Genomic DNA, 24186 nt, shown 5'->3' with positions numbered 1-24186 from the left:
AGGGTTAGGGAGAGAGACAATCTTAAGCAGGTTCCATGCCCAGTATAGAGCAAGATGTGAGACTCAATCTCACGACCTTGAAATCATGATCTGAGCCAAAATCAAGAGTCAGATGCTTAATGAACTGAGCCATCCAGGCACCCTGCTCCTTTGCTTTCTGTTCCAGCAAATCCTTGTTTGTCACTGAGCTATTTGTCTGTGCCTCACAAGGGACTGCTCTGCAGAGCCCTCTATGTGTTCTATCAAGAAAAACAAGAATGGTGAGCCACCATTCTTTGTTACTGGCCAGACACTGGCTTGGGCAAAGGAGTTCTCCCTTCTACAAGAGTTTGCTGCATTTCTTGTTCCATACTGCTCCCCTCTGTCCCAAATAACCTCTCCTCAACTGAGTAGGAGTCACAAGAATATTTAGGATTTCATGTATTTACCTTCTTCCTCCCTCTCACTTTCCACTGTTCTAGAATGGAGAGTTAGGAGTTCATCCAAATGACATTATTTATTGGTCTGTTTCTTGCCCTGACTGCCACTTTTCAAGCATTATTATATGAAATTGGCCTTCTCTCTATGCATTGCTTTTTTCCTTCTGTTTGTAACCTATTTTTTTTTCATTTTATTAGTTTTAAAAGGAGGGAGAGACATTTTGTGATTTGGCTTTTTTTTTTTCAGAAAGTCTTCAAGTGATTCTCCAAAAACTGTTATAAATTATTTATTTAATTGCTATTTAATAGTCCATGGTTCAATGTGACATGATTTATTCCAGAATTCCCTTATTTTTGGACATTAGGTTTGTTTCCCTTTTTGGCTATTATAAATAATGCTTGGAGGAGCAATTTTTCCATAAATCTTTTTGTTTCGAGATCATTTTCTTAGGCTAAACTGCCAGATGTGTAATTATCTGACCAAAGAATAAGATGGTTTTTAAGTTACTTGAAACATCTATGCAAAATTATGTCCCTAAAAGATTTCTCATTTGCACTCCCAACAGTATGGGTTACATGACTCTCTGATTGAATTTTTGCTCTTATTTAAACAAAACAAATCAATGAAACACGTAACTAACTTCTTGCTAGAATTTATGGCACTATGAGTTAGAAAAAGCATAAAATTCGTTGTAACTGCCTTACAAGGCATAAAGGTGTGACAATGCTATTATTTTGTTTTGTATATCTGCCTACTTTTTGGTGGCTAGTCTTTATTTCAACGAAAACAGTAGAAAGATACATGTTGGATCAGCATGATCCACCAAGTTTGGGTATACTTAAGTAGATTTTTCAGAATCTTGACTTCAGCTAGGTCACTTTTTGTTCTGAACAGTTTTATTAGGGTAGACATACATATTGAAACATATAGTATAGTGCATATTTTAAAGTGCTTAATTTGGTACATTTGACATATGTATATGCCCATGAAACCATCAGCACAATCAAGACAAAGAATATTTCCATAATTTCTAAGTTTCTTCTTGGTCTTGTATTCTTTCCAGGTCTTTCCAGCACTCCCACCCCTCATCTGCTTTTTTTGTCACTGAAGATTAGTTTGAATTTTGTAGAGTTAAATAAATGAAATCATAAATTACATGCTCTTTTTTTTTTTTTTTTTTTTGTCTGGCTCTTTCAATCAGTGTAACTATTTTGAGAGTCATTTATATTGTCATGTTTCCAGTTTGAGGACATTACCAAAGAGTTGCTATGAACATTTCTGTACAAGACTTTGCATGGACATAGGCTTTCTCTTCTTTAGGGTAAATACTTAAAAGTGAAAAGTCTGGGTCATATGGTAGGTATATGCTTAATTTCCAAATAAGCTGCCAAACTGTTATCCAAAGTGTCTATGCCATGTCACATCCTACCAGCAGGGTATGAGAGCTCCATTTCTTCCACATCATCACCAACACTTGGTATGTCAGTTTTTTTGAGTTCAGACATTCTGATTCTAATGGGTGGGTAGTGGCATCCCATTGTGATTTTAACTTGCATTTCCAACTGGGTTATTTGGTGCTTTATGGATGCCTAGTGATACAGTGGAACTGTTGTGTCCCTTTATATAGTTTTGTGATGCTGGATACATTATTCGATCTCTCTGTGCCTTGGTTTATTTATCTAAAAATATATAGATGAAGAAAACTGTACCATATACTTCAAAAAAGTTGTTATTAAAATTCATGGACATTGCAAATGTAAAATGCTTTGCAAATTACATAAGTAATAGATATTATCATTATGATGGTTAAATTGCTGCATGATTTTGGGCAAATCACTTCAACTTATTTGAGGATTACTTTCCAGTTCTGTAAATTGAGGCTAAATAAGGTGACCTCTAAGTTTCCTTCAAGTACAAAAATGTTCTTGTCTAAAAAATATACTGATGTTCCAATACCACACATATATATAACACATTTATGGAAAAGTACTCCTTAATGTGGAAAAAATGATAGCAAAACATTAAAAAAATGCAAACTTTATAATTTCTTATTATCTTAGCTACGCCATATTTTAGAATTTTAACACAGATTTCTATTTTTCTGTGTCTTATGTGGAGGTGGTTACTAATAAGACCTTCCTTCATCTCTGTAACTACTCTGATCCAGAGAGAAAGAAATTTTAGTATTCATACACAAGTTCATCCTCTATTCCAAATATATGGAATTCAAAATATTCAAAATAATGTGGTCATTTCACTAAATATCATGCAGTTTAAGGCATTTTTGTGAAGTTTAAAAAACTTTATCTGCTGGGGCACCTGGGTGGCTCAGTGGTTGAGTGTCTGCCTTTGGCTCAGATTGCACTCCCCATGTCCCGGGATTACATCAGGCTCCCCACAGGGAACCTGCTTCTCCCTCTGCCTAGGTCTCTGCCTCTCTGTGTGTCTCTCATGAATAAATGAAATCTTTAAAAACAAAACAAAACTCTACCTGCTTATTCAGATCAAGAGCCAGGCCAAATTTTGGGATGATAAAAGGTCTAGGAATCACTTCTATCTGGATTTGCATATAAATGAAATCATTTAAAGGAACACCTAATTGGAATTGGGATCAAGGGAACTGTGCTATGAAACTATTGGAGGATTCGAGGTTCCCTATTTTAATAATGTTCTGCCAAACATCTGTTTTATTGCTTAAAATCACGTAAACAAATAATAAGAGATTTGATAGAATAGCATCTCAAAGTTGCTTTTTAAATTATTTAGAGATTTAAGGATATAACTTGTTGTATCTAATGTATTTCTTAGCAATTGACCTAAACATGTTAATTCCCTCATAATTTCAATGACTTCATTATATTTTGATGCAGTTTAACTGCTCGGTTTGAAATATACTCACAGTGACATGTTTTTTCTTTAAGTCTTCCTGAGTACATTATGATTTGTCCATATTCCATAGAGTTCAACAGTCATCTATTAGATTGGAGAGAAACAGTAGCAAGCAGGAGCCAATTCCTTCCTTCATATTCTCCAGTATTTAGCAGTTGAAAGCTGACAAAGTTAAACCAGTGGCCTCCCATTTCTGCATAAGAATTCTGTTTTTCCAATATTTTATTTCATCATTTCACTGTCTTATTTTAGTTTCATTATTCCCATTTCCGGGCTTGATATTATTGGATTTGTTTTTACAACAGTTGTAGAATTACAATGATAGCTCCAGTTTTTTCTCCCTGACTGTATTCACACCCTTGGCCATCTCATTGTGAGTGGGGTGACTGTTCATCCCTCAATAAGGAACTCAGCCAGCTAACTTTCTTTGGTTAGTGGGATGTTAGCTGACCTGACTGACACAAGCCAAGTCTTGAAGAAGGTGTCTGTGGCTTGCTAACACTGTGGACATCACCACGAGAATATCTTTGGGCTAGCCTGCTGGAGGATGTGAGAAAGTGGGCACAGCCAGAGTCACCCTGCTTATGCCCAGTCACCTGGATCAGGCAATGGCCAGCTGACCCCCAGTTGTGTGAACTGGTCCAGCAAAGGTTGGCAGAACTGCTAAACCAATCCTCAAATCACCCCAGATGCATGAGCAATAAACACAACATTCTCTCCAGCAATGCAGCAATGCAGTGTTATTGTCACAATAGACAAGGACACACTACCAAGTCCTATCCCTAAGCAACTTCTCTTCACATATATAATATTTAAAAAAAAAAAAAAAAAAACTAAAGAGACTATTTGGAGTGGCTGAGCATCTGCCTTTGGCTCAGGTCATGATCCCGGGGTCCTGGGACTGAGTCCCACATCAGGCTCCCTGCATAAAGCCTGCTTCCCCCCTGCCTGTGTCTCTGCCTCTCTCTCCGTGGCTCTCATGAATAAATAAATAAAACCTTTTTTAAAAAAAAAATAATAATAGCCCTTAAACAGACTATAAGGGTAGAATAGTCTAGAACAAAAAGGTATGGATATCTTTTGGTCAAATTTTGCAAGTATGCCAGGAATCTCCTATGCTGTTGATGGTGAATGAGAAAAAGTTTTATACCCACATTGTTTGACAAGATGGATTGATTAATACCATCAGAACTTTCATTAGGATAAAAAGGATAAAAGCCAGTGACAAGTCTGATGCTTTTCTGACTTAAATAAATTCAGGTAGGTGTCTTAAAGAAAAATTGGAGTTTATTGTTTGTTTGAAGTGCAGTTAGGTGATATAGTTACAAGGCATTGGTTCTCAACCCTGGCTGCATATCAGAAGCACAAGAGGAGGGTTCCAAAAATACCCATGTTCAAGCCCATCCCAGACCCCCTGCACCGGCATGTCTGGGAATGAGGCCCAGGTTTATACATTGTTTAACAGCCCTTCGGGTTTTCTAATATGCAGGCCAGGCTGGCAGATATTACCCTAAGAGGAATGATTGCATTATATAAGAGATAATGCTAAACATTTCATTCTGACCTCAAAAAGTAGGTTTCTTACAAGAGTAGGCTTCTACCCTTTTTTTTGCAAAAAAGGTAGTGGTCGGTCAGTTCTTTGGTGACAAGGTACAGAGCAGAATGATTTAAAGACTTGAAACATATGGACACTGGAAGGTCTTCCAGAGTAGTTAGAGCTCACTGTCTTGTGAACATTGTTGGCATGTAGGTTTTATTTAAGTTTTTATTTAAATTCAACTTAGTTAACATATAGTGTAATATTAGTTTCAGGTGGACAATATAGTGATTCAGCTTCCATACATCACCTGGCACTCATCACAAGTGCACTCCTTAATCCCCATCACCTATTTCACCCCCCACCTCTCCTTTGGGAACCATCAGTGTGTTCTCTAGAGTGAAAAGTCTGTTTCTTAGTTGGCCTCTTTCTCTCTCTCTCTCTTTTTTTTTTTTGTTTCCACATATGAGTGAAATCATATGGTATATGTCTTTCTCTGACTGACTTACTTCACTTAGCATAATACTCTCTAGCTCCATCCACAGCATTGCAAGTGGCAAGATTTTTTTTTCCTTAGATATTATTTGAGAGAGGGAGAGAGCACCAGCAGGAGAAGGGGCAGAGGGAGTGGGAGAAGCAAGTTCTCTGCTGAGAAGGGAGCTTGATGCGGGGCTCAATCCCAGGACCCCAGGAGCATGACCTGAAGTGAAGGCAGACACTTAACTGAATGAGCCACCCAGGCGTCCCAAGATTTCATTGCTGAGTAATATTCCATTATGTGTGCATATCTGCTCATTTGTTAATTGGATTGTTTGTTTTGAGGGTGTTGAGTTTTACAACTTCTTCATATAGTTTGGCTATTAACCCTTTATCAGATTTGTCATTTGTAAATATCTTCTCCCATTCTGTAGTTTGCCTTTTAGTTTTTTTTTTTATTGTTTCCTTCCCTTTGCAGAAGCTTTCTATTTTGATGAAGTCACAAGAGTTTATCTTTGCTTTTGTTTCCCTTGTGTCAGGAGACATTTCTAGAAAGAAGTTGCTGCAGCTGATATCACAGAAGTTACTGCCTGTATCCTCCTCTAGGATTTTGATTTCATGTCTCACATTTAGGTCTTTCATCTATTTTGAATTTATTTTTGTGTATGCTGTAAGAAAGTAGTCCAGTTTCATTCTATTGCATGTGGCTGTCCAGTTTTCCCAGAAGCATTAGTTGAAGAGACTTTTTCCTACTGGATATTCTTCTCTTCTTTGTCAAAGATTAACTGACCATACAGTTGTAGGTTCATTTCTGTGTTTTCTCTTCTGTTCCATTGATCTCTATATCTATTTTTGTGCCAGAACCATAGTGTTTTGATCACTATAGCTTTGTCATATAACTTGAAGTCCGGGATTGGCATCCTCCAGCTTTACTTTTCTTTTTCAATATTGCTTTGGCTATTAGGATATTCTGTGGTTGCATACACATTTTAGGATTGTTTATTCTAGTTCTGTGAAAAATGTTCTTGGTATTTGATAGGTATTACATTAAATGTTTAGGTTGTTTTGGCTAGTATATTTGTTCTTCCAACCCATGAAGATAGAATGTCTTTCCATTTCTTTGTGTCATCTTGAATTTCTTTCATCAATGTTTTATACTTTTCAGAGTAAAGGTCTTTCTTTCACCTCCTTGGTTAGGTTTATTCATAGGTTTCTTATGGTTTTTGGTGCAATTGTAAATGGGATTGACTCCTCAATTTCTCTTTGTGTTGTCAGCATATGTTTTGATCTAATAATTTCTACCTGTCTTGTTCAGTGTAGCACACAGTTCAATAATCTTGTAACTTTCAAAAGCTTTTCATTAACAATTGCTCCTTAAGCCCCTCAGTCTCCTTCCCCCAAGAATGTACTAACCAAAGCTGAAGCAAAGAAAAGTATAGTGCTTCTATAAATCAAAAACTCCCACAAAGATTATGGGTTTGGAAAATGGTAATTATGATTTCTGCCTCCATAGCAAGTTGAACTACTGTTTGAATACTTTAAGTGGTAATATTGCTTGCTAGCATAAGAATTCTAGTTTTTTTAAAAAAAGATTTTATTTATTTATTAATGAGAGACACAGAGAGGCAGAGACACAGGCAGAGGGAAAAGCAGGCTCCCTGCAGGGAGCCCGACGTGGGACTCTATCCCAGGTCCCCAGAATCAGGTCCTGGGCTGAAGGCACGGGCTGAAGGCTGTGCTAAACCACTGAGCCACCCAGGCTGCCCAAGAATTCTAGTTTTAAGTTCAGATAGGTTTAGATTCAAAATCTGGTTTTATCACTAATTTTGGTTTTGTCATTTTAAAAATGGAGATAATAGTTAATGGTCAGTTGCTCATGAGGTTGCTGAATGTATTAAATAACATGTCGCAGAAAAGTGTCCTTCACAGTTCTTGGCAGACAGTAGTACTCAATACATGTTATCTATAATAATGATAATAGTTATTTTAATTACTATTATATCATAAGGCAATCATTCTATTTTATATTGCTTGGCAGCTCTGTACGATATTTAGGCCATTATATATTTTCTCAGAACTTCCAGTGACTGCAGTCATATTCTGAAGTACTGGGTGTTAGGACATTGACATATGAATTTGAGGCAGGAGCACAATTAAGCCCATAACAAAAAGCTTTGGAATCTTCTCCCAGAGTATGAAACCAGAGCATAGTGACCAAGGACAGAACACAGCTAGAGCTGATTCATTGAGGTAGGGTTTCTTTGAGCGTCTTTCCATTAGTACCCAGGGCTGCCCTGACTTGACTTCTGTCCTTCGTGAGACTTGGTCCTTTGCTTTCTCTTTTTTTATGAGCAATCCCCATTCCACGTGATGCACTCTTTTCTTTTCCCTTTAAGCTAGCCAGAGTTAATTTCTATTGTTTGCAATAAAAAAACAAAACAAAACAAAAAAAAACCTCTGACACATACCCTGAAGTTTGTTCCCCAAGTGTGGACTCTAGACAACTTGTGCCGAAAGGTGGCATCACCCTTTGGAAGTCCTTGTGACCAGAACCAACAAATTCCCAATTTGAGTTGGACCAAAAGAAAACTCCCTAATTGTGTATGTGTGCAGATATTTTACTTTATGAGTGAATTAAATTACTTATATGCTTAATAATAATTTGTTCAAAGAATATATGCTGGGAAAGGATTAGGAGAAAGTGCTCTTTTTTTTTTAAAAAAAATTCTATTTATCACTGAAAAACCTTATTTTTTTTGGTTTAGTTAACAATTGTGAAAGTTCCCTTATGAAGACCAGGAAAAAAGTTGGGCTAAACGGACAGAACACAAATTCTCTGGTAAGAAATGTGTTGCTTGGTAATAAAAGGTTTCGAGTGAAAGTCAAACCCATAATGCTTGATTTACAGGGTGGCTCTGACAAAGACTACTATTTATACTCAATGTTCATCCTCTATCTCCCCTTTTTATGGTATTAGACTATTTTAGTTGGGTCCATGGCCACCCGGAATAAAGGTGACATCTTCCAGCCTCTCTTGCAGCCAGTTGTGGCCATATGACTATAGCTATTGGATGAGTTACATGGACAGTTTTATGGTTTGTACCCTCCCCTTCTCTTTTATTCCTTGCCATGGCTAATTATGGATCTAGTGGGCTCTATTAGATAATGCAGACAAGGGCAACATCTAGAAGAGCACTAGGCCAAGAGAGAAGGAACATGGCCATCTGCTGATTTTATGGGACAGACCCTTGGCACCACCTTGAATACTAAGATCCTTAGTATTGGAGAAAAATAAGCTTCTCTGTTGTTTTAGGCTCTGTATTTTGGTTTAACCTGCAACAGTATCTATGTCCTATCTGATATAGTGGCCATTAATATGCTTTTTATCCTTGATTAAATATGGGGGTAATAGAGCAGCCCGGGTGGCTCAGTGGTTTAGGCCGCCTTCAGCCCACGCTGTGATCCTGGAGACCCAGGATCGAGTCCCACATCAGTCTCCCTGCATGGAGTCTACTTCTCCCTCTACTTCTCTCTCTCTCTCTCTCATGAATAAATAAATAAAAATCTTTAAAAAAATATGGGGGTAATAGTGGTAAATGGGACTATAACCAAATTAGAACTGTTGGTAATGAGTTGTATTCAACATGCTCAGTGAACGATGAACATGTACAATATTCACTTTTATCATATGTTTAAAGTGAGAGGAAGGCCCTCAACTTCAGTAAGAAATGTTATATTATATATTTCAATTCCTCTTAAAAAATGCTAGCAAAGAGCATTGCCATGATTTCAAGAGGTTTGCCAAAGTAGCTTGTATTGCAGTATAGTGGGTTTTGTTAATGGCCTGATCCTATCACTTCAGAGCCAAAAACAACTTAATTTCTTGATGTTTAAGAGAAAAAAAGAGAATTTCTTAATAAAATCAAACTCTGGTGCAAACAGCTCTATCATGCTGTGTATAAGTCCTTTCAAACATCAAATACTCAATTTTCTTCCATCTTCAGAGGAAAAAAATAATGACATCATATTGGGCACATTATAAAACCACATACATATGCTGTAACAGAAGTGGGAATGCTTTTCAGAGTCAAATGGAACCAAAGAATGGAAATCATTTGCCCCTAACTTCCAACTCAAAGCATACAACAGTCCAGCTCTTGAGTGTGGTATGTTCCTTGATTTGGTCTTTGACAGAATGCTGAAAGTAGTCCTCAATTGGAAGTTTGTCCATAATTTCAATCCAAATATCCAGAGCCATTTGTCAGATCCATAAAACATTTTCTGCCAGTTCTGATGACCTATAATTGTGAGTTAGCATTTTTTTATCTAATAGAATAAAAAATGAAAAATAAAACCATTTGAACTTGGAATCTAATCTAGCACTTTAGCTATCCATTTTTGAGGTTGATGTCAATTTTTGGTGAAAAGATTTCAAATCTTAAAATCTTTCTAACAATTACATAGTTTCTCTTTAATATTCTCATGAGTGTTCTTTTAAAAATTACCTAAAATGGATGTCTCCTATGTACATCTAGTGTCTAATAAGAGGATCTTGTGTTCCAAAAGTCAAGGAAAACCTTTTTTTTTTCAGAGTTTACATTTTCAGATTCTTTAGGGCTAAGATTCTTAACTGGGATCCATGAGTGAATTTATGAGTCTATGAGCCCACTCACTGAAATTATATCAAAATTTTGAGGATGCAGAGCCATAGCTTTCATCAGATTCACACAAACATTCATAACCCCCAAATAGACTAAGAGCTTATAAGATATTGGATAATAGATACTAAATAAGTGTTTAATATAACCTGGCTCTATACCATTAAAATATTAAAACAGTTCAATCTTTTTGCAATGATGAAAGCAAAATATCTATTGCAACAGCCCACAGTTTTCAAACCTTATTATTTTTCCTCAGTTGTACCAAGTCTTGATACTGTGATACTGAAGCCAGAGCCCTGCAGTGGCTGCTTAATGGAGAATATAACTCAAGATTGGAATAAGAGTTTGATGTTTACTGCATCAGTTTCAAAGTCCAGCTGTAAATATACTATAGTTGAGAAACAGAGCAATATAATCTTTTCAAGCTTGAAAAAACAGTGATGCATAGCCAAATACTTTGAACTGTTTGCTTAAGAACAAATCTATTTCAAGATTTGATTACCACTAACTCAGACTTTTTCATCACTAAGTCCTTTCAATTCCATATCATGTGTTTCAAATTTTGTCTGCATAACTTATTTTTGTTCTACTTTTCTGTCAAAAACAATGTGGAAATCCCAGGTTATATAATTGAGGACTTGGAGAGGCCATATACATCTAGCCAACCAAAATAAAATGAAAGCTATTATCATGAAACATGCTTAAGGAAGTGTATCCTTTGTTCGGGTAAAGAGTGCCAACATTTGTGATCTTAGAATGAAGTCAAAGGAAACTAAAATGGGTTTTCCTTAATGCAACCATGTGCAGAATCACTCTTTACCAAACATATGATCCATAAAAATATTTGTGCATATTTAGATACCCATGAGAACAAATCAATTTCAAGTAAAATAATAATGTATTATTTTTATAATATACCTGGAGGCTGAAGTCATCCCATTCATCTTCCTTACTTGGGTTTATTATCCTACACATTTGATAAGTCAAGTGGAAGCCTCTCTGCACACCCTCTCTGTATATAGAGCAGACACCAAACTGCTAATTTCTTTCTTCCTCCTTCCTTGTGTCAGGTTGACCATGCAACACATTTGAATTACTGTTAGAAGGTAAATGTTGCATGGCTTTGAACCAATATCTCTCCTGTCTATAGAGTTTTAAATTCACATGTGGGTGTTCTAGAAAGAGGAGGTTACCAATGTGTAGAGTTGTGAAGAGTCACCAAGGAAGGCAATTTAGATTTCTTTGTGGAGGGGTCAAGAGAGTAGGAGATTTTTCTGATAGGTACCTGATTGAATAAGGAAAACATTTCTCTATGGGGTGGCAGTGGAGAAAGGCTGACCATTACTGGACTGGCTATTGTATAAAATTGCCACAAAAATGCTTAATAAAGAGAAAATGAACAGCATATGGACTCTGGTTGAGGCTTCATGAAAACATTCAGGGAAAGAAAGAACAAAGGGCAATCTTTCCAATGTATATAGAAGAAGTAAGATGTTTTCCTAAGTTTTTCTATCACTGTCAGCATTTGGGATGGAAATATGCTGTAGGAAAAAGATTAACTCCAGTTTGCTTAGAAAGAATTTTCCCTGAAAATAATCCTGTGTGTTTTTAATATGTCGGGTTACATTGCCAATCAGTTCTATTTGGTAATTTTCAGTATGATTTCTTTTTAACCCATGAATTATTTAGAAGTAGGTTTTAAAATTTCTGAATTTATCAATTTCTTGGCTCTCTTTAGCTATTGATTGCATTTGTAACTTTGTTGCATTGTATTTTTGAGTTGTGTTTGTGGTCAAGTGGTGATCAGTTTTTGAAAATGTTCAATGTGTGCTTGAAATTAATATGTATATGCCATATTTATTTATAGGACTGTATACATATACAACATATATATGTATACACACACATATATATGTTATGACAAGCTTAATAATTCTGTTGTTCAGATTTTCTCAATTTCTACTTAATTTTGATCTATTCAATCTGCCTCTCAGAAAGGTATGTTAACCTTTTTCTGCTATGATCTATATGATTTTCCACTATGATCTAAATTGTTAGCCACCCCTTCCTGCCACCTCTTGTTTTTCTGCTTACTTTTTGGCATGTATTTTGAGGTTATGTTTTTAGGTGGATACATAATCAGAATAATTATGTCTTCCTGGTAAATTTATCACTAAGTAGCTCTTGATCTTTAATAATGCTGTTTTGTGCTTAAATCTGTTTAGTATACATCACCTTTTCTTTGGTTCCTATTTATCTGGTGTTGTGATCATCACTGGTTGCTCAACCAGCATCCATTTATCCCTCTTCTAGTAGAACCAGGACCTCAGTTTTGTTCAGGTAGCCACCTCTTTCTCACACAGCTAAGTGTCTCAGGAGAAGGTTTGTTTGGTTTAAGGGTGAATCCATTCTTTTTTTCAGTTGATAGATCATTAGGCGTGGGATTCAGTGCTGGCCAAAATGAAGTGTGTGGGTAGGTAGGGAGTCTTTGGGAAAGTGTCCTTCTTCTGAGCAAGAGCTGGGGTCTCTTATTTCCACCTGGATATTGCTGTTTCTGGTATGACACCCAGAATCGCTGCAACCATCTCGTTAGAAGCCTAAAAACCCAAACAGGGATGTCAGAGCACAGAGATGGAAAAGACCTGGGTCCTTTATACAACCATTTGCCTAATTTCTTCTTGCATATCCTTTTAATTTTTTATGTGTAACTTTCCTTCTAGTGCCTTATATAACCTGAATGAAGTTGATTAGCTTCAGACCTGAACACAGGTTTTTTTCTTAACCTCTTAAGAGGTACATTCTTCCATTTATATTCATTTACTAATATATTTGCTCTTCTGTCATCTTATTTTGCTGTTTTCAACTTCTTTTGCTTTTTAATCTTTTGTCATATATACTAACTTTTATCTATTTTTTTCTTGATAACTTTTGTAATCAGGGCAGCCCCGGTGGCCCAGTGGTTTAGTGCCGCCTTCCGCCTGGGATGTGATCCTGGAGACCTGGGATCGAGTCACACGTCGAGCTCCCTGCATGGAGCCTGCTTCTCCCTCTGCCTGTGTCTCTGCCTCGCTTTCTCTCTCTGTCTGTGTCTGTCATGAATAAATAAATAAAATCTTTAAAAAAAACTTTTGTAATCATGTTTTCATTCTGCAAGCAGGTGCCTTTAAAAATAAGAAAAATTCTCAATGTTCAATGCCAGCTTTATAAAAGCAAAAATTGATACAATTAAATGGTAGCAAGAATGAAATAAATCATATATATACATGTAATGAGATGTTGATAAGCAAATGAAGTGGTAATATTGATATTCACCTGGAAAAAAATTTTAAGAGATAATGATAAAAACAGTTTGTAAAATTCTATGTACAGTTGACCTTTTGTGACTTCCTATAGTTTGTTCCCATTCCCTTTATATTTAGCAGAAATTCTGTTATGTTTCTGGCATGTAACGCCACTTTTCCTAGTTTCCACATCTAGTTCAGGCTTTCTTCTATTTTTATCTTCCTTTGGTCCTATCATTAGCCTGAGTGGTGGTGTAAGAATTAGAGTTTTTATTTCTTCTGTAAGTCTTTTTTTCCCTTTAGTGTTGGGTTTCATTCATTTGTTCCTTCAATAAATAATAGTGACTACCAACTAAGTGCCAGGTATTTAAGTGTTAAGATTAAGTATTTATGCTTAATTGTAATATTTTATCATCTATAAACTAAAAACAAAAGAGGCTGGAAGATAGAAGGTGTTAGAAAATAAAAGCCCAATAAGGTAGCTTTGACTATGAATGAATAGGAGAGATAACTTCTCATTATGTATTTGTTGTTTTCCAACTGAGTAAGTAGAGTAGTGATCAGAAGAGAGTTCAAGGAAAGTAAGAGATTAGTAAATCTGAAGTTCCTCTTATTATTTTTTTTTAAGATTTCTTTATTTTTAAAGATTTCTTCCCAGCAAGTGGGAAGGGAGAGACAGAGGGCGAGAATCCCAAGCAGCCTCCCTGCTGCGCCCAAGAACCCAACGCAGAGCTCAATGTCATGACCCATGAGATCATGACCTGAGCTGAAATCACTAATACTTAACTGAGCCACCCAGATGCCCCAGTTTAAAGCTGGTTTCAAGGTGTGAATCTTATTCTACAACTTACCAGGAAAATCCTGCCATGTCACTATGTAAGAAAATCAATAGCCTTTTAATTATCTATGCTTCAGTTTCCTCTGTAAAATGGGCTAAAAAAAAAAATTGTGACCCTTCTAGGTCTAGCCTAAGGATTGAGTAAATACAGGCAAATGGAGTAATAATGACATAGCTATTATATATTATAATGATATTACATATTACTACATGATATTAATAAATTCTATTATATAATGATATTATATTAATATGTCAGGCACTTTGTACTTACTTTTCATATGTTAGCTAGCCCCTTTAATCCTCATGTACCCTATGAAGTCAGTGTGATCTTTCTTATTTTGCAGATGAGGTTTAGAGGCTTACTCAAAACATTTTCCCCAGGAAATAAATTTTTTTTCCCTAGAAATTTCAAAGATATGAAGACTAGTAATTACAGGGAAAAAAACCTGAAATTATGCTTTTTTTAGAAGGCCAAAGTTACTGTTAATTTAAGAATAAATGTATCATCCACAGTTGTTCTCACCAATTACATTTTGTTGAAATGAAAATAGAATTTATTGACATGATAATTGCATACGGGACAACTATTTGCATTGAAATGTTTTTGGTTTTATTTGGAATTGAGCAGGAAGCACAAGAACCTTTGTTTTGATTTAAAGATTTTATTTATTTATTCATGAGAGAGAGGCAGAGACCTAGGCAGAGGGAGAAGCAGGCTCCCTACAGGGAGCCCGATATGGGACTTGATCCTGGGACTCCAGGATCACGCCCTGGGTGTGAAGGCAGGTGCTAACCCGCTGAGCCACCCAGGTGTCCCGCACAAGAACCTTTGACTCTGTGGAAGACCCATTGTGAGAAATGGGATTCACACTCTCACACATTTAGTGACACAATAACTGAGAAGAGGAGAAGGCTTTGTAGCACCTATTATGCTTTTTAATACATAGAATTGTTGCTTTTCTTTAAGAGAGAAATGCAAGAGATCCAAGCTAAGGTTTACTCCCTGAGAATGTTCTATAACCTGCCATGGTTTGTTACACAATAGCCTTGTTTCTTACTATTTGCCTACTTATTCACCCAAATCAGAGCCCAGTCAAGGACAGTTTATTCCTGCTCCCCTTCTGTCACCTGCATTACCTGAAGCAGGCAATTTACTGGCTCCCTCCACTGCACACTTCCCCACTGAGTACCTGCTATGTGAGGTGAGTGAGATGGAGTCTCCATGTTGTAGTCTCTACAGAACCCAATGAAATCAGCATAAATCCATTCCTTGGCTTGGTTCCTCAGGGATGGATACAGTTAAGTCTAAAGCAATCTATGTTGTCATTACCTGAGTCCGTTCAATCAGCGGAAAGCCCAGAGGTTTACTCAGTGGCTCGAGGAAGTGAAACTCTTTTGAATGGAGTGATGTGAGGATATGACTTTTGGAATTGCTGCAGCCCTTTTGCAACTATGAGGGAACCCAGCTGAGGAAGACAACATACAGTAGAGGGGACAGCCAACATAATTTCAGACAATAAAATTCAAACTATAATGGAAGTTTACTTGAAGATCACTCTACCTTTGGAGAGTGGTTACAAGGTCCAGTAAATTCCCTTTATTTTATTTTATTTTTATTTGTTTTAAAGATTTTATTTATTTATTCATGATAGTCACACACAGAGAGAGAGAGAGAGGGGCAGAGACACAGGCAGAGAGAGAAGCAGGCTCCATGCACCGGAAGCCCGACGTGGGATTCGATCCTGGGTCTCCAGGATCGCGCCCTGGGCCAAAGGCAGGCGCCAAACTGCTGCGCCACCCAGGGATCCCTCCCTTTATTTTAAATGCCATTTTGAGTTAGGGTTTCTGCTTTGCAACTACATGCATCTTAGTCAGTGCTGACAGTGGTGTCAGACAACAGGCTTGTAGAGAAATGTATGAAATCCAGGACTGTTTATTTAGCCATATGGTAACATAGTCAATAATAACTTGGTTTTTATTATTGCAGCTGATTAACTGCTTCCTGATGTCTTTTGTGTGTACCCTACATTGTATTATCTTTCTCACTTTTGATGTGGTCCGTACACATTTGTGTTCCTTCTTTTTGTTCATCCTTGGTGATCTGGCTCAACATCTTTCCTTGGTTCTCTAAATTGCCTTTCAGAACTTTGCACAGTTCTGCTCCTCCAATTTGGCAGGCTTTTCCCTGTCCTGCACTTCCCATATAGTTTGTTCACCTGCCAAAATTGTTTGTTTAAAGAGCATCCAGCTCTTCTGGAATCCTTTCTTCCCATCAAGTCTTTTTTTTTTTTCCTTGTCAGTGCCCTACACTTGTTGAAATTTGCTTTCCCAGAACTGATTATTTTTCCCTCATCAGCTTCTTTCCTTTTCCTTAGGAAAGGAACTTTTTTTTTATTACTTTTACAGAAGCTTTAGTTCTCTTTTAAGTCTTTATTAACTCTGCCATTATTGAGAATTGATTTTAAAAGGACTTTTCCCTTATGATGCATTTTTAAGCAAGTAACTATCTCCAGTATATTTTAAATCTATTTCACAGCTTGTGGTTGACCCATTTTCTACAGACAATATCGGGGAAGTTAGAAACCTGTCTGATCACTACACTGGGGTATTTGGATTCCTGTCCTTGTATAATTCCTGTCCTTGTATAATCTGCTAAAATAGCTATAATTATCCCCCACCCCACTCCTAGCTCATCATATGCATACCTCTTTTCAAAGTGACTTTGTAGCTCTATCAAGTGGAGACCCATGACTTCAAATGCAGCAGAGGTGATGTACTAGTTTTTCCTAGGATTCAAGAAGCCTTGTATACATGTGCTTGTTCTCTTAGAACTTGGCCCAGCCTCCATGTGAACAAACACTGGTTAGCTTACTGGAGGATGAGAGACTCCATGGGAGATTCATGTCAGCTCATCTGTCCCAGGTGAGGCCCTAGACATATGAGAGCCCAGCTAGTAAAAGCAAAGCTAACCTCCCGATGATAGCAGATGCATGAGGGTGCCCAGCTGAGTCTAGTCCAAATTGCTGACCAGCAGAATTACTAGCTAAATAAGTGGTTGTTTGGAATGGTTTGTTAACCAACAAAAGCTAATTGATAGAGAAATATTTAAATCTCTGAGGATACCATCATGGAAGGAGAGTGCTAGGAATGGGGGAGGCTATGGGAAAGGAAAATTGGTGGTAAGGAAGAAAGAGCCCAACAGGGCAGGCAATGTCAGTCAGAGGTCAACTGTGAGAATGGCTGGGAGGCAGAGCTGAGGTTGGTATTACAGAGTAAGTTTTCTTTAGTCCTGCCCTAACCCCAGAATCTCCCACAAATGACTCCTACTCATGTTTGCCTTGGATGCGTGGTATTTTTCAGAATCAAAGAAAAGAGGTTGTGTTTCATATCTGCAATCACAAGGGTATGAAGGGAGGAAGGAAAGGGGAGTAGTTGCCAGAAGTGAGACTTGGGTTAACTGAACATCTAGAAGAACCAAGCAATGATTAGAATTGTGCAGTAAGTCAGAAAGATAGGTCCCACCCAAGAATTCCTGGAAATATTCAAAGTGTTGAGTTTTTTTGTCTTATGTAGGTTCAAGCCAATTTTATCTAAATCTTAGTACATAAGATCACCCCACAAACCAGAGAATGTTCAGTCACCAGGAGCCATCAGGTAATACAAGCTTCTGTCTATCAGATACGTTGTGTCTTCATTTGTTTCAAAAGCTTAAGGTGACTACTGAAAACATGGTATGGCACACCAGTTCAGCTCTGGCATTGGTAAGAAGTCATTTTAATTAATTCATTGCTAATGTTTCTTTTAGTACATCTGGGATCAAAAGAGAAATCTGCTCACCAACCAATGTAAAAAGCCAGGCAACAGCAAAACAGGTGTGAAGTTAAAACTGAATTCTTGGGTGTGTTTGAGGTAGAGGGAACAATGCAGGCAAGATGTAGAAGCAGGACAGTACAGCATATTTGGGGAAGAGAAACAGTTTAGTCTGGCTGATTATAGTGGACAGTTGTTTGAAATACCATATGATGTATTTTTCCTCCCTATTATTTCCAGAGTTAGTATTTTTTATTTGTTTGTTCGGGTAGTTGATTGTTTTGAAAACCCTGCAGCCTTCCCTCCATTAAACAAAGAAGATGAAGATAATTTTTTGCAGGGAAAGGGAGACTGAACACTGTCCAGAACAAAGTCCTCGCTCAGCTTTAAGTTTCAAACTAGATTTTTAAAATAAAGTCTGGAGATAAATAATAGTCTCAAAAAATTAGACTTTCAAATACTCTGCAGTGCTAGAAAATCAAAAGAGTGCTTTTGTGCAGTGATGGGGAGAGGGTATGAAAGAGAACTGGGGGTGCTGTTGGTGTCCACTCATTGATCTGTATGATCTTGATCTTATATGGATGTGTTTGCTGTGAGAACTTTAATTGAGCTACATACTCATAATTGTATAAATAACTGAATGAATAATCAATAGAAAAAAATAGCCTTTCAAGCAATAGAGGAATGTTTTCTCAAATGTCTTGGAGCAGAGTTTTTATTTGAAGAACCAAAGTTTTGAGAGGTGGCCTCAGAGAAAGATGAAGAATACCATTAAAAAATGTGCCCAAACATAGAGGAGAATGAAAACCCTCTACTTTGGGAGGAGATGCCTGGGAATGCAAGGAAGAAAAGGGGAAGAGGTTGCTTGCAAGCTCTTGTCCCACTTGGAGTTTGAGGGAAACAAAACAATATTAGGGATAGCTTGAGTAGGGGCAAGCCTCAGACAAGTTCCTGTGTCAGCAAAGCATCCCAGAGGAAGATGCCCCAGCACACCTGGCTGGGAGGGACATCTAAGTTGGTGAGCTCAGAGCAGCCTCATAAGATCCTCTTACAGCTTTAAGATGCTGGGAAAGTTGCCGACACATCCCAGCCCTCCAAGAGGGCCCAGCAGTGTGGTGACCTGGATGCCAGAAGAGGCCAGGGGTCCTCAAGAGAAGCTGCTGAGATGAGGCCTTCCCTCTTGACTAGGATCCATGGAGGACTCCAGGCATCAGCACAGTTGCCAGCACAACACCCCAAACTCCAGCCACACATCAGCAGCCACCAACACAATATGCCCAGCGACCATGAGAGCCCAAACTCCCTGCAGTGTGACAGGGAGGCAGACTGGTGATGCAACCATCAGGGAAACATAACTTACCTAGAGGCTCCTCTATACCTCCCAGGAATCCTCCCTGCCTACAAGGTGCCAGTGAGGGAAGCAGGTGAGAAAAGGAAGAACACTCAAGAAGTGGGCAAACCCTGAAAAATGCCAAAGTTAATCCAAAAGAGCTATTCTTCTAAATCAAGAGAGGCTGGACACTTTTATTTGGCAAAATCAAGTTTTTCAACCATCAGCAGAAAGGCATGTAAAAATTAAAGTTCTATGAATTTCTGCACATCAAGTCAACATATGTGATTTTTTTTTGTTGTTTTGGACCAGAGTACATGTAGAATATATTTGAAAGAGAATAGTGGGAGAGAAGACCGGTGAGGTAGATTGAAATTAGAACACAAAAGTATTCTATAAAGGAAGGGAAATCGAAGACATTTATGTTAGTTTCCTTGATCTCTGAATAGAAGGGCCAGGACTACATCTGATCATCTAAGAATATTTATTTAGAATGTTATTATTATCATCATCATCATAATTATTACTTTTAGAAGGTTATTATTAATGTTTTTTTTCCTGGGAGACATTATGCTAAGTGAAATAAGCCACTCACAGAAGGACAAATACTGAATGATTCCACTTCAATGAGATTTTCTGTGACTATTCTAAAATGAACTCAGAGAAGCAGAAAAACGAATAGTAGTTGCCAGGGGTGGGGGCTGGGAGGGAATGGGAAGATGGTCAATGGCTATAAAGTTTCACTTATGATACATGAATAAGTTTTAAAAAATTCTAGAATATTCTAGAAACTACAACACATTGCCTATAGTTAACAATTTGTTAAGCAGGTAGGTTTCATGTTACTATACACACACACACACACACACACACACACGTGACACAAGGAAACTTTGTTTTTAAATATTTTATTTATTTATGAGACAGAGAGACAGAGACGCAGGCAGAGGGAGAAGCAGGCTCCACGCAGGGAGCCCGATGGGGGACTCGATCCCGGGCCTCCAGGACCACCTCTGGACTGAAGGCAGGCACTAAACCTCTGAGCCACCCAGGGATCCCCGACACAAGGAAACTTTGGAAGGTGTTGGCTATGTGTATTACCTTAACTGTGGTGCTGGTATCATGAGTGTTTGCATATGTCCAAACTCATCGACTGTACAGATTAAATCTATGCAGTTATTTGCATATTAATTAAAATTCAATAGAGGTTTTTTTTTAAAAAGAATAAATTGAGGGTTTTCCAATGCTCAATAAGGAATTCCTCATTCCTTAAAAATAGATCTGCCCTATGACCCAGCAATTGCACTGCTGGGGATTTACCCCATAGATACAGATGCAATGAAACGCCGGGACACCTGCACCCCGATGTTTCTAGCAGCAATGTCCACAATAGCCAAACTGTGGAAGGAGCCTCGGTGTCCATCGAAAGATGAATGGATAAAGAAGATGTGGTCTATGTATACAATGGAATATTCCTCAGCCATTAGAAACGACAAATACCCACCTTTTGCTTCGACGTGGATGGAACTGGAGGGTATTATGCTGAGTGAAATAAGTCAATCGGAGAAGGACAGACATTATATGGTCTCATTCATTTGGAGAATATAAAAAATAGTGACAGGGAATAAAGGGGAAAGGAGAAAAAATGAGTGGGAAATATCAGCGAGGGTGACAGAACATGAGACTCCTAACTCTGGGAAACGAACCAGGAGTGGTGGAAGGGGAGGTGGGCAGGGGGATGGGGTGACTGGGTGATGGGCACTGAGGGGAGCACTTGATGGGATGAGCACTGGGTGTTATTCTATATGTTGGCAAATTGAACACCAATAAAAAATAAATTAAAAAAAAAGGAATTCCTCATTCCTTCTTTGGAACATCAGTCCTCTGCCTAAAGGGCTAAAAGAGAAATATTCTTTCTCAGGAAATTATTACCAGTATTATCCAAAAATGAAAATCTCACACAGCCACCATCCAGGGCAGGTCCATTTGAGCTCTGTTGGGCTCACAAGCAGAATCTGCAGAGCTGAGAAGCTGGACCGCAAGTCTTGGCAAGAGCACATCTGTCTCACACATTTGTCTGATGCATTCATAGGCAGAGAAGAAGACAGGACTCTCCTTTACACCTTCACATTTGTTGTTTTAGCTCATAATTAGTTCAGATTAAAAGAATAACCCAAATAAATTGACTTCAGAGAGCACAATGTGTTAGCTCATCTTCTGTTTTAAATCAGCATCAGCTGGTGTTTATTGCTTCAACAAGACAGTGTAACTAAGATGACCCCTTAAGGTTTTACACCTTGCAAGTGAAGATTGGGAATAACAGCCAAAGCTTTTAAAAAGCAACACATGGGTCTAGCTGTGAGCTCCTCCCGATGTGTGCACAACACTCCAATAAGACGAGGTTTGGTTGGTGCTACCATGGCCTTGCAGTGGAGGTGCATAAAGCTGGAGGGGAAGAGCGCGCAGGTGCAGACAGCAGCATTTGCAAGCAGTCAGGAAACCGGCCTTACTGTCTTTACAGGACTATTTGTATGGAAGTTTGGATTGCATCCACAGTGCAAATTGCACAAATTCTCATCGCAGCTCTCACCGAGGAAAGAGCTCTAATAGCTCCAGAACAAACTTTTCAGAGGCCTTCAGCCTTTTTCTCTCTCAAAAAGTGCAGTATTATACATGGTAGTTGCAGAAGAGACATATTTCCCCTTTAGCACAACCTAGACATCACACAGTGGAACTTATGAGAGTTAATGTTCATTTTTTAGGCCATTTTGGTACTATTAGTGGCATAGTTGCAAGGCCTTACTATTTTCCCAAAAGTATGACTATACCTTCTTAAATGCCTAATTTGCACTCACTGAATCACACACTGGAAGAACTTGGCTCCTTCAGGATTTAAAATATACTGAACCTACTGAAGCAGCTTGAGGGGATTCTTTGTCTATGAGTCAGTGACCGTGAAGCTGTTGGAATGCTTAGGAAACAGAGGTCCTTCTAGAGAGACAGTGTGTGAGTGTATCTCAAGTCCACTGACTCTGCTGGTAAGGATGCCCCAAACCACCTTTTCTAATGATAAATTTGAGGAGTTAAGTCTTAAAAATAACTGTATCTAATTCAGCAATTCCACTCCTGCTTGTCTACCCAAAAGAACTCAAAGCAAGGGCTTGAACAGATATTTGTACACCCACGTTCAGAGTAGCCAAATGATGGGAACAACCTGAGTGCCCCTCAGTGGGTGAATGGTTAAAGAAAAGGTGGTATATACTTACAATGGAATAGAATCCATCCCTGAAATGGAAGGAAATTCTGAAGTCATGCTGAGTGAAATAAACCAAACACAAAAGACCAAATACTATATGATTCCACTTATATGAGGTTCCTAGAACTGTCAAATTCATGGAGACAGAAAGTAGAATGGTGATTACCAGGGGCTGAAGGAGGAGTTATTGTTTAATGGGTAGTTTCAATTTGGGGTTCTGGAGATGGGTTGTGGTGATGGTCACACAACAATGTGAATGAACTTAATGCCACTGAACTGTACATTGAAAAATGGCCACACTGGTAAATTTTATGTCATTTATATTTTACCATAATAAAGAACATTTAAAAATAACTGTATCAGGGGCGCTTGGGTGACTCAGTTGGTTAAGCATCTGCCTTCAACTCAGGTCATGACCCCAGAGTCCTGGGATGGAGCCCCACATTGGGCTCTCTGCTCAGCAAGGGAATCTGCTTCTCCATCTCCCTCTGCCCCTCCCCAGCTCATTCTCTCTCTCAAATAAATAAAAAATCTTTTTAAAAAATAACTTTACCCCAAATATAATGCTGACTATAGCCTTCTAGATGAATTTCATTGAAATTCAAAATTCATACAAATTTAAATTTAAAAAATCATCATGCAATAGAAAGAGCATGACTGAAACATCTGTCAGAAGGGAAACAACACTCAACAAGATGGCGAATGATCTAACATAACCTAAATAATGAAAACTTGTATAAATTAAAGCAATAGTATTAATTAAAGAAACCCCTTACCCTAGCCAAGTGGATAGACTAAGACTTATCCAACATGGCATCCCCCTGGCTATATGAGACTAGAGAGCCCTTGATTTGAGGCTGGTCTGAGTTGAACTGTGCTATAGGTGTAAAATATACATCAACTCCAAAGATTTAGTGAAAAAGAAAATGTAACGGATCTCAATAGTTTTTATATTGATTAAATGTTTTAATGAGAATATTTTGGATGCATTGGGTTAAACATAGTAAACTTAATTTCACCTGTTTTAACACTTTTTAATAGGGCTACTAGAAATTTTATTTTATTTATGTATTTGTTACTTTTTTAAAAGTTTGTTTAATCTCTACACCCAACGTGGGGCACAAACTCACCACCCTGAGATGAAGAGTTGCATGCCCTTCCGACTGAACCAGCCAGCCACCCCTGTGTTTATTGCCTTTTAATTGAGATATAATTGACATACATTTATTAGTCTCAGATGTACAACATATTGATCCAATATTTGCATGTGTTGTGAAATGATCACCTCAAGGAGTCTAGTTAACATCCAACCATGGTTACAAAAAAGTTTTTCTTGTGATGTGAACTTTTAAGATCTCTCATAGCAACTTTCAAATAAACAAACAATCCAGTAGTTTTAACTATAGTCACTATGTTGTACATCACATCCTCAGGACTATTTTTTTTTTTTTAGGACTATTTATTTTATAAATGGAAGTTTGTGACTTTTTTACTTCTTTCACCCATTTCACTCACACCAGTCTGTTCTCTGTATCTATGAGCTTGGGTTCTTGTTTCGTTGTTTCGAGTCCACATATAAGGGAGAGCATGTGGCATTTGTCTTTCTCCATGTACCTTGCTTTACTTAGGCTAAGCTCCTCCAGGTCTACCCATATTGTCACAAATGGCAAGATTTCTCTGGTTT

The 24186-nt window shown here is 37.9% G+C and overlaps 1 protein-coding gene and 1 long non-coding RNA gene across 4 annotated transcripts in view; one reads left to right on the top strand and one right to left on the bottom strand.

Moving 5' to 3' along the window:
- Positions 1–24186, bottom strand: part of LOC144313749 (outer dynein arm-docking complex subunit 2) — a 251252-nt gene that overhangs the window by 17284 nt on the left and 209782 nt on the right. The gene's annotated exons all lie outside the window — the stretch shown is intronic.
- Positions 1–24186, top strand: part of LOC144313754 (uncharacterized) — a 213387-nt gene that overhangs the window by 36191 nt on the left and 153010 nt on the right. The window contains exon 3 of one of the 2 annotated variants that reach the window (XR_013379389.1): positions 12923–13103. The exons of the other annotated variant lie outside the window; for it this stretch is intronic. This is a non-coding gene — a long non-coding RNA (uncharacterized LOC144313754). Of the gene's footprint in view, positions 1–12922; positions 13104–24186 lie in introns of those variants that run through there. 2 annotated transcript variants of the gene reach the window in all.

Source organism: Canis aureus, chromosome 5, assembly GCF_053574225.1.
Source record: "Canis aureus isolate CA01 chromosome 5, VMU_Caureus_v.1.0, whole genome shotgun sequence".
NCBI classification, from domain to species: domain Eukaryota; kingdom Metazoa; phylum Chordata; class Mammalia; order Carnivora; family Canidae; genus Canis; species Canis aureus.
Note: the sequence above shows the minus strand (reverse complement) of the source record. Positions and strands in the feature narration are given on the sequence as shown.